The following is a 12,274-nucleotide window of genomic DNA, read 5'->3' on the forward strand; positions in this document are numbered from 1 at the left end:
TTTTTCTACCATTCATAACCAACTATAAACATTCATTTACGGCAGTCACAGCGTGGAAGCACAAAAAATATTGCATTCACAGCGAACGTGATATGATTCATAAAAGCCGGCTATTATTATTTTATTCAGCTGAAACAAATATATAAAATATGAGCCCGATTTGCTGCTATTTCTCTGTACTTGGCTAATAAATAAGATGTGAGTGGATTTCAAGATTATTCAGTCGTAAAGTAAAACTTAAGAAGTTCTAAATGTATATTTTCGTGTTACTTCGCTACTAATGGAGTTTTATTAAATATATAAAATATATTATACCAGAATAGTAGATTGTATTAGTTGCTTTGGATTTTTCTTTTATTTTGCCCTGTGTAGAAAGCAAATTGAATTTGCTCTGTTATTAAACCAAAATGAGACAAGATTTTTCACAACATTATTCCAGATTTAGTCCAAAATATGTAGGACAAGGTAGGGGTTTGTCAATCAGAGGGTATACCCGATTTTAGGACCAAACTCGTCGCTGCGCAAATATTTTTCTTATATCAAATATTCTCTCGGTAGCTTGATCGCAGCTGGTGCATTGCAGACCAGAATTTGTTTGACGAAGCCAAAGCAAAGTTGAATTATGTAATGTACATTGTACATACATATAAACGTGAACCAGTTGCGAAGAGTTTGGAGAACTTGGCTACCGAAGTGCCTTTACAGCAACCTTAAACTGCAGTACCGTATATACACAAGTTTGTAGTCATTTCACCGGTCGATACACTTAATAATTAAACGATACATGTAATTTTACGACACAAACCCCCGCGATACTCACTTAATTTTCTATTTCGTATAATACTTCGGTGTAGTAATTAACTGTCTCGTAGAAACTTTTGTTTAACTGCAAATTTACGTGCAGAAAATAGCTAACTTTTTCAGAAATATGCAACGAGAATAATAAAGAAATCAACTTTTCACCCAACGGCGTGATATTTTTTTTATTTCAACGACTAATTAATACAAAGCGTCACTTTATTAAAATGAATATAAAAAGAGGTCGTCTTTAAAAGCGAGAACGCTCTCTTATTTTTGTGAACGACTTGCCATTTCCACAGTCTCACAGCTGCATAATTACTGCCACGACACTTTCAAGATCGGCAACGCTGCAAATGGCACATTTTCTGCCTACATTTTCCTAGCACTGATTTCAAACAAACCAAACTTAGCGTATCGAATAAACTCGTCTATAATTGCCACGGTTTTAAAGCTTAATGGTCGTGTTGTTAAAAATGTTTATCAGTTATCGTTATAATTATAGCAATCTATCCGTCGTTGACGTTAATCACTGACCCGAAACACGAATTTGTGAGCCCGCATTTGCATAATAAATAATATTTCCAAACAAACATTTTTGTGTATTCAAACCGAGTCTCTTAATATTTTACACGAATTCGAATAAAATTCTAGCGTTTAAATTTTTAATGTACTTAGTTGAGTTCAAAGGCGTTTGTATATATAATTATGGTCATGTTAGAGGCTAATTACAGAATAAAGAGAATTTTATATTAGCTAATTACCTCAGTAACTTGTATGAACAACACTTTCTCGCCTTAAATTTTTCTTAACACCTTACTTAAGTCACACAAACGAACTTTTACATCATTATTTTTACCCAAATAGCTCTAACTAAACTCTTTTAAATTGTATTACTTTTAGCATCTACATATCTATTCACTTAGTTGAACCATCTTAAATATTTCAAAAGTAATTTTTTTTTTAAAGTTGGCAGTAAAAGAGTACCTTTATAGTATAAAATCGGTAACATACTCTTAATAACATGGTTTCAGTGTGTTCCACACAAAGTAGTAACTACTAACGATATGTTATTAAATACGACACAACGGGGTAATTAAATTGGAAATAAGACATTATCAAACTACGGGAAAACTAAAAGTCTATTCTTGGAGTTAATTAACAAGTGTGGCTATCGATTGAACTGAAGTGAAAATAATTCCCGTAGCATCTACGGTAACATTTTTCAGTGCTACGGCGTAGACGTTTGACAGGGGACTCCTATTTATAAATATATCAACATCAGTCACATTAAGCCGACGACCTCGGACATTGTTACGAACAATGAGTTTCTAAAAAAAATCTGACAACCGATCCGACCTTTGTCACTTAAATATCTAGTAGTTGGGAATCACACACAGAGAGTCGCCTGAGGTCGGTATTCATTAAGTCTTGTTAGACTCAACAATGCCAGCATTCCGAGAACTTATTAGTCTGTCTGTCAAAATACACGTACAATAAAAGTAACACACAAGAAGTGACCAATAACATAAAATATACTTTTTCGAGTGAAAAATTTTTGTATCGTATAGGTATCTAACAAACGAGACTTGGATCGTAAGCTCATAAAAGTTAAACTTTGTCCGTGATTGGATTGTTTGTAAGTACCATTCGGTTGCCAGCGCTAGAGCCGTGAGTGAATCGAGATCGAATCGAGTGAACGTGGGTAAATAAGGGCAGTTCAATGAATGGGCGGGAAGCGCAGTCGCCCACGCTCCGTCGAGCGCGCGAACGTTGATAGCGGACCGCGGTGCAACCCTCAACAAGTGGGGCATTAAAGCTTGCAACTTCTCTCTCGACTTCATTTTAATCCGACAAAAAATATTAGTGACGTTATTAAAATATTTCTAAGTGCATCAATCGGTTAAAATATTTTTTTCAAAGTGTTTGAAACAAGTGAAAAAGTTTGTGGCTCCGTAATCTTTTCGTAATCTGATTTTTGGCGCAGTACTAAATTAGAAACCGGTTGCATTAATTATTCCTTATTAAGCATTAGCGCTGAATTTATAATTTTTTTCTAGTTTTATTTCAGATTTATTCAAACGATTTTCAAGCTTTTCAGTGCGTTGATGTTTAAACTTCTCGAGTTATTGAATAATATTATCTTGCATTATATTAATGCAATTTAAAGTAGTTTAAAAAAATAAAAGATTTTGTTAAAGTCACAGAAAAATTTAACAAAGTGTAAAAAATCAGTAACAAATTATAAAAAAATATTAATTAGCAGAAAATATTTTTTTATATTTCAATAGAGGTGTGAGAATTTTTGAAAATGTAATATCGTCGGAAAATCGCAAACGTATACGCGAGACGGCACCTAGAGGATTATACGAAAACTCCGTTGAATGTTTTAAAGTGCCGACTACAAATTAATCGCAACTCAAAGGAGTGGTTTATTAAAAACTATGTTCCTGAAATAAGTAAGTCTTTTAATTAATTTCATAACATATATCTCTTCATGTTGCAATTCATTTCGTCGATAAGATATTAAATTTTCCCAGATCAATTTACTTAAGTGCTCAACGTAAACTCATTGAAATTTTGTTCTAAAAAAATAAACCAAAATTAATTTACCCTTCAATATTTTAGTACCCTTTGGTTTTGATCAAGTAGTTAAATGCAACTCGAATTCATGGTATTTTACAAAGTATAAACGTATCCCTAATATAAGGACATTATGAAATGAAGATTAATTTGTTAAATCTCATTTTCTTTTTCTTCCACGTTCAATTTATGATAAAAAATGTATGTCTTTAGCGACTCACTAACTCGATGAGATTTCGTAGCGGCGCGAGGTTTGAGGTGATTAATATAAATTAAGATCTAGTGACTGATCATTTTCCTTTCAATTAATACAGATTACGCGAAAAATATTTTAAAATAAGCGTTGCCGGGCTAATTTATTGAAGAAGGTACATAATAGCCATTCAGGAAGCTTCGGGCGGCGGAAAGGAACGGCAGGAACAAAAGAGCGGTCATCCGCACACCACCATCCGTTTACTAACGAAGCGACGCTGCCAAAGCGAAAAAAACTCTTCGCTACACCAATTACTGTTGTACACCGATAGCTTGAAAACTTTGTTTCTCACGAAGAATTTCCTAAAATGGCGACTGTTTGTTACTCGGATTTATCCCGTCTATTAAGTTCGCAAACACGATGTAAAAACTAAAATTCTAATTGTTTAACTTCGCTCTCCAACTGCTGTAGGCCGAAATATTGTTACATTCTGCTAGGATTACAAATAATATAGGCTATTAGTATGGAATCTTACAATCTGAAAACACCTCAAGTGTCGAATAATACTTAACTCAACGAGTGCCTCTTCATGATATGAAAGAGTAATTCCACCACACTGGATAAGTGCGGGCTGGGAGACTAACGACTTTATAATAATAATTCAGTAGGCTCGTTTCAAACGTCCCAAATACGAGTTATTTCTGAAACTTAGCATACTGCGAGAAGGCGGAGCTGCACCCACTTACTAAAATACACTGGCAGCGAACTGTAATTCTCTTTAAGTTGTCGGTGCTGTATCTATACACATATTGAAGTTGCGCCTGTCAAGGTTCAACTGACGTCGTACGTGGAGCCATTACCACGTAGCTCGTGAAATACGACATAAATGTACGAGTTACGACTCAGGTCGTTTCTTCTACCCATATAATGCGCCCTAGTCGCGATAAATTGAAATTGGCACATTTATCATCACCCCCTCTGTGATTGTATTTTTTATTGTATCACCATTCCACAGACGGTTGATTACAAGCGACGATTCAATGGGCGACGATTTGCTCTGACAATAATTACATAAAGTCGTTCAATGCGCCACCGCTCGGCGAACTAAAGTAATAAAGAAACAATCTCATAACTTAGCACTTATAGGCCTCTACACGATACTGCTAGTTCGGCTGCTAGCCGATGAAATATCGAACGGACTTTCCTTCCACTATTCCTTAAACTTAGATGAGTCTGAATATATTGATGATTTTTACTTTGAATGGTTCCAGAGCTTTTGAACCCGAGCTCTTTTCAAAGCTCTGTATAGTGCTCGATAGAATTCATTCTCAAAAAATTGTAATTTCGTAATTTTTTCTCGCAAATTAGCCGTTCGAATATTAAAGAAGAAGTAGGAGTAAAATATTGTGTTAATATTATTTAATTATAAGTTATGTTGATATTATAATAATATGGAGGATAAATATGTGTGGGCTGTAATCTTCTTTCTATTCTGGGCACGATAGTTCTCGGAAATATCGAATAACACAATATAGTCTGGTTAGAGTATATTGTGTAAATCAAGTGCGTCAGTAATCTTCCATTAATTTTCCAAGCACACGCACCGCTACACACAGAACATTGTGATTACTGTAGCGCAGATAACATTTGATCTATTAAGCTTACCCAAAAGTTGATTTACATAGGCCGCCGCGCCGGCCGGTCCGTAAATTACTTCTTTGACAAAATTATCTAATACTGAAGTAAATGGACGCATGATGAACACACATAAATTGTTTTCGTGCGTGACAAACTCAGAAAATCAACTGCACCAATTATTTTTATGTAAGTTGTAGTCTTCCTTATTACTTGTTCTATATCAAAACGTCATGTTTAACGACCAGGATATTTATCACACTATTTTATCATAGAACCAAGCGCACACTTATAATAACCAGCTAACAGTTTTATTAATTGCCTTTAATGACTAACACTCAGTAAGTGCCAACTAGGCAGCTCGTATTAATTCGGTACATTTTTCAAAATATCACCATTTTATTTACTGAAAAACATGTGTAGCGAACAAAGTAAGTGCAGCAGAGCTTTCATGTGGAGACCAATAACTAGAAGAAAAGTGATATCGTTTGTGTGCTCCAACAGATTCTGCGAGAAAGCGTCGCCGTCTCGAACACGATTCGATATACAATAAAACTATACTAGACGGCCTTCCCTCTGAGTGAACATAGTGTCAAATAGTGCTAACTAGTTGAATTGTACAAAACATACCGCTATTTATAAAGTTTCATGATTGAGCTCAACAGAGTTAGCGTTATTATGCAAATTAATTTAACACGTTCAATTAGTTTATAATGTTAGGTTGTTGTTGCCTACTTTACAGAGCATTTGTATACCTCGTTACTAGAGGGCCTGACATTAACAAATGAATTCAAATGATAGGTCGCGAATGAATATCATTCGTCTTATTGGTACATACGCAGACTTTGGTGGCACCACGGTAAAGTTTTATTAGCTTTCGCTAACTTCCACAGACTAAATTCTAGTAGTTGGCACACGGCTGCCATGTTTCCCAGTTGTGTTTTGTTTCACAGTTTGCGTTATGTTTTACGATATTCTCTACAAACCGAAGTTTGAAGCTCGTCGCTGCACCGTATTAAAAATAATTGATATTAATATTAACTTGATGACCGAGATGAAACGCGCTGCTAAACAAACACGGCAAAGCACTCTGTTGAGATGTTTTATAAATGATTTCATTCATATTCTAGTATCACAACAAATATAGGTAAGTTAGAAGCAGAGATATAGCTCCCGCTTTCAGATTAAAGGTCGTGTAGAGCTTAAATACTAATGCGTGAGCTGAGAACCGCAAAAGACCGAATTAGTTTAAAGGTGAAAACATAAAACTAAATAGGTTCTTCAGTAGTTAAAAATCGTTAAAAGCTTTGTGGTTCGGTCGTCAGAAACTTAATGGTTTTACGTAGCTAACATACGAACTTATCTGCTAATTATTATAAGTAATACGAGTATAGTATATCGAACAACAATAGTACAAAATAAATAAAAATACCACTCCTACTAACATAAATTCACATACTTATTTCGTCTGCTTCAATTCTTGTAAAATGTGCACTCAAACGTCGACGTCACTCGTGACTCGAGTTTACGAAGACAATGAAAAGAAGAAAAGTGAGATGCCGTAAAATAAATTCTAGATCGTTTGAAGTAAATTGTGATTGCTAAGGTCGAGAGGGCATGACGCATTACAACGAGAAGAAATGCGAACTTGTAACGCGTACTTGAACATTGGACATCAACGAATAGCGCTTTTGGTTGACGGGAAACAGTAAAGTATTCATGAAAATGATACGATACCTTTAGTACTCGTACTAGAAAAGATATTCTGCAAAATGTATTTCTACTTTCAGGCTGTACATAAACGATAGTTACGTCTGCAAATGTGCAGTTTGTTGTTTCGACTAAATAATAAATGCGAGTGCACAGGTAGAGGGTAGCGGTGGCGCAGTTGAGCTGACTGCGCCTTAATTGTATTCAATTCTAAGCTAACTTGAAATTGTGGACATTTGCATATGTGCACAATATTTCAGAAAAAATGCAGTAATCATAGTCTCAAATACCGTTGATAATTACGAACTAAATAATGTATATTAGCAAAGTAGGTTAACGTTTGTAACGAATTTCGCGTCCGGCATTATTTTCCGAAGCAGGACGGTAAAGGCTTGAGGAACGTCATAAAAATGGTTTATTAACATTATCACGCCACGAACACAGGGCTTTCTCTTTGTTCTGTTAGAGACTCATTTGCGACACATTTTCTGTGGCTTATTCTTAACTTACAACCTATTGTACAAGTAGATTGTAAATTACATTCATTCCGCTTTGTGTTAAACTGTACAAGCTTCTTGAAACGTTTGTTTAATGGTGCGTCATATATAACAACGTTTACAACCGACTGTAAGCTGAATTAACATTTTTATATATAGCTACGAAGTTGAAATATCAGAAGAGAAACAATCTCACAATTGTCATATATAAAAATATATGACGTATTCTTTTATAAACATTACTAACACGTAAACTAATGGAACGGCACTTGTAAGAAAGTTAGTATACAAGTTTACTTATAAAAGTATTTAGTATATTTTTTATCGTAAAATTAATATTACGGCATATATGGTACAATGTGTGGAAAAAACTAACTGGTAGAGGCCATCAATTAATATGAAAAACGTGCTATTCAACTAAAGGTCCACATAAATCACTCGATACTCTCGAGAGATCTCCTAAATAGCTGTTTATATGCCTGGATATATTTCGTGTCCCTACACACCTACCCTACTTTCTTTGTTTGCAAATCCTGCAGATACACACCAAAATATTATATGCACTGTAGAAGATTTTAGAGGTAATATACACCTAGGATACTTTTAATTTATTTAACTAAACACATTTCTTAAATAGCTAGCTGTCGCCCGCGGTGTTGCTCTGGTTGTATTTCTCTTTTCCAAAATTTCCCTGCGGGATTTTCCGAATATCTTTAACATTTCAAAGTGTACTAGATCGCAAGATATAATATTTAAAAGGCAATACATTTGGTCAATATTTTAAAGAAGTAAGGTATGTAGTTTTTATTTATAAAAAACCTGCAGAAAATAAATTACTAATAAATATTTCAGCTGACCAAAATATAAATTATTTAACTGTATTTATGATCTAAAGGTAAAAGCCGCATGTCGAATGTTACCAGACTAATTAGTCAACATACAATACACATTTGCATGAAACCTATCGCTCTCCGTGTATCTACATATTTGTAGCTGCTAAAGCTACCAAATTAATTTCGAGCTTGTTAAAAGAGCACGTTTTATAAAATAGTTTCATAAAATAATACTATATCAAATAACTATACTAAAGGCAAGTTTATTTACTTTACTTTAAGGCTATCTTATTGTTTTAATAAAACTAGACAAATATTTCGTATTTCCGCCGAAACAATGGGAGAGCAGAAACTTTGTATAATAAAAACACTTCTCTTCAGACCGGTATCTGAAGCAACAAAAACAATATTTCGTTTAAGTTTCACCTTGAGACCAGCTTTGGCAGATTTTTTTCCTGGAATCTTTTTATAGCGATGTCCGAGGTTTGGAGGTTTAGTAAAACCGATCCCGTATATTTTTACGAGCTTACGTCAAACGATACAAAAGTTAAGATCCTGATTATCGATATTCCTTGACTCTTAATATTCCAACTGATTTCATAATCATTTAGGCGAACGTTGTAAGGGCGGCTTTATACTTCGAATATATCTCTTCTCTTAATAACCTAACCTATACCTGTCACTTAAGGAACAATTAACATAATTAGTAGACGGTTAATCTGTTGCTGAATCCACTATAAATAACCGGATTTCCGAGAAAACGGAGAAAATCCTCGAGATGTATTTAAGGTCATAATTTGCTACGAAGCTTCTACGGTTTTCGTAGCATAATGCGAATGGCGTTGGAATTTATTGCTACCTACAAAAGTTTTAGATTAGTTTTAAGTGAGTTTCAAAAATGGAATATTTTTTACCTTAATCGCCTTCTAAACTACGAGGATAATACTTATCGTTTTTGTTAATTTTGTTTCATAACACACATTCAGGTGGATATTCGAAGCCGCCGTCGTCTGTTCACGCAATATTTTCGGAACAGTTAGTTAACTAACATGGACGTAGAACATGACACACTAAAACAGCTACGCTGAGTTGTAAAAAGTCGGTTGAGTTAGTCGGGCTCTGCGGGTTTCCTACCTGTCCAAACTTTATTACACAGAATTCAAGTACCGCTATAATTTTCCTGTAATCTTTGTGCTACTTCAGCCTTTTCCATGTAGAATATATTTAAGGAAAGAATACCCAAAAAGTAGCATATATCAGAATAAAAATTTTTTTGCGAAGCCTCCCTACAACTGACAAGGTATGTTAAACATGTGTACAGAAAATATAAATATAACTGAGGATGACGTTCATTTTAGCTTTAAATTCATGGAATTCCGAGCTCGTCGTTTATAAATAAGCTTGTGAGTCGGAAAGTAATTTTCGGGCGTTGAACGCGCAAGTCATACGGCCTTAACAATTATTAATGAAATTATTTTATACGTATTTAAGTGAGGAAAGCGTAAGTCTGCAGATTTAAAGTAATAACATGACATTAGGTTTGTGAGCTTTATATTTTAGAGAGAGGACGAAGTGAGATTACTTCCCTGGGCGTTTTTACGGGTAATGTAGATAAGACGTTAACGGGGCGCAGTGAGAAAGTGAAGTAAAATAACACAGTTATCATGCCGGCGCCGCGACGCGCCACCGCCGCCGCGCCGCCCAAATATTACGCTGCGGGGAAGTGTGAAGCTTTCAACGACGCTTTGTCGTTTGCCATCCCCAGACATTCCTCGCCCTTATTAGAATAAATTACATTCTCAATGCAAGTAATTAACATTTCTAGAAATGTCGACGTTTTCGTTGTACTCGAGTTCTGCTGAAACAAAAGATATTATCTCAAGTACTACAGAATAAACAATGCCCCAAAATTATACTTCATTCAGCCCTAGTACAAAAATAAAGAATAGTAAAGTAATTGTTTGTTTATGAATGAGCTTGTCTAACTCACAACCCTTCCCAAAATATTGTAGTGTAAGCCAGATTGTGAAACGGCGGCTTGAAAGTGAAGCTTCAGCGAAATAGTTTTATAGAATAAATTTTGGTAAACTTATTAAAATATTGTTTATCGTAGTTTGGAGATAACATTCACTGATATTTGTTAAAAAGTAGAGTGTATCTATTCTAATATTGAGGGCCATTTAATGACATTTGGTATCAATACTGTCGTCATATACTAAAGTTATACATTGCGCAACTATATGCAATATTATTACACCATTTTATTAAAATTTAATATCACCTAACATCAGTCAAATAAACAACAATTACGAGCAATACAAACATTTAAAGTAATTATAATAATGAAATATGCATAAAGTATTTAATTTTCTACACAGCTAGTACATTTTTTAGGTCACCAGCAATATTACAGGTACAGTATAGAAAAATACATATTTGGGAATTATTTTCATTTTTTTCCTTTAGACCGTTGATCCCTGGTAATCCACACAACATATTACAACATTGGAACTAATAACAGATTGTCATAGGTATGACAATATCAGTAAACCGACTAACATTGATATGTAGCAAGTCCTTGTTTGTTCACCGTGTATTTACTTTTACACAGCTGTTCCTAGAAGTAAGCTCTAATTTAGTTGTTTAACCAACATCACATCTAACAATGTAGTCCGTTGATAGAGCCAGCTTATTCATGTAATTTAACCCTTTAGGAGCATGTAGTGGAATTATCAGTGGGTAAAGCATAGGATCTAAAGCGACGGTGTGCGTGTCCCCTCGCCTCTACACATTTTGGCAACGCCTTGTTGCCGAGTCACGCAACGTGTCAGTCCAATTTTGTAAATGACCACCGTACAATGTTATATACAAATACAACATTAAACTTCTCTAATTTGTATACAGCCTTGACACTCGCTTCCGTAAATATATGTCTGAATATTCGGTCATTATGTTGTTTCTATCTTATAAATAATTCTCGGATATATGTACAGATATATCGGAAATAATCTTACCAACGTTCGATATTGATTCACTCTAGCAAATGGAATTATGTTTGTAATACAATAATAATATACGGATGGTGTACTGTAACGAAACTCATGAAAGTTCTACAGTTTCAGAGCTAAGTGTAAGAAAACATAGTGCAACAATTTAAGCAAATTGATACGTTGTATCGCATCCACCGGGAGCTGTATGTAACGTTAGCTACGCTCATCTCTCATTTGTTAAGAGCTACGAGTACATACATACAAGCATAATGTAGTCTAGATAAATTTATTTTAAGTAGCAGTTTTATAACAACTACTTTTATGCGATAAGCAGTGTTATCAATATAAAGTTAATTAAACATAGCGTTGCTGACATTTATAATTAGTGTGAAAAGCAACTTAAATAACAGATGAGGTTTAATAATTAATTTAGAATACCGCAACTTGCACACATTTCAAAACTAGTTATATCTTATGGTGATAAGAATATAAAATTGTATACTCAGTATTATATTTTTATAAGTAACACCCGGTATAACGTTGTGATTAATACTTGCATAACCGGCAATCAACTAACTGATTTTTAATTAAACACCAACAACAGGGCGTTTTCAGTAAAGCCATTTAATAAATTGTAAAACAGATAAAGTGAGGGAAACAAACGACCAACCCCATCACCATTTATCACGACTGTAATTGAAACTGATTCTCTGCATCACTTTCGCCATATCCAGCCCTACCAAATAGCACCACAGGGAACTTCAAATAAATTAAAAAAACATGGACAAGTTCGCGCGAAACACGCGTCGGGAGGGTTCAGTACCAACCATATATATTTCGGCTCTACCCTTTACCGAGCCGTGCAATCTTCTTCTACGCAAGACCAAGATAATGTGAAAGACAGTTTCCAGTCGATATATGCTAGTAAATAAATATTAAATAAGAAGGATGATAGAGGTTTTACTATGCTACTTTTTCCTAACCTAATCAGAGAAGAGATGAGGTTAGTCACAAAGTGTAATAATTTTTTCCACT

General features: G+C 34.6%; 1 protein-coding gene across 1 annotated transcript in view; it reads left to right on the forward strand.

Moving 5' to 3' along the window:
• The first annotated feature begins 3,068 nt into the window (after positions 1 to 3,068).
• LOC142975258 (uncharacterized) overlaps positions 3,069 to 12,274 on the forward strand; it is a 73,340-nt gene continuing 64,134 nt past the window's right edge. Inside the window, exon 1 of the mRNA XM_076117997.1 lies at positions 3,069 to 3,257. The gene's annotated coding sequence lies outside the window, so the exon portion shown is untranslated. The remainder of the gene's footprint in view (positions 3,258 to 12,274) is intronic.

This window comes from Anticarsia gemmatalis, chromosome 9 (assembly GCF_050436995.1).
Source record: "Anticarsia gemmatalis isolate Benzon Research Colony breed Stoneville strain chromosome 9, ilAntGemm2 primary, whole genome shotgun sequence".
Taxonomy (NCBI): domain Eukaryota; kingdom Metazoa; phylum Arthropoda; class Insecta; order Lepidoptera; family Erebidae; genus Anticarsia; species Anticarsia gemmatalis.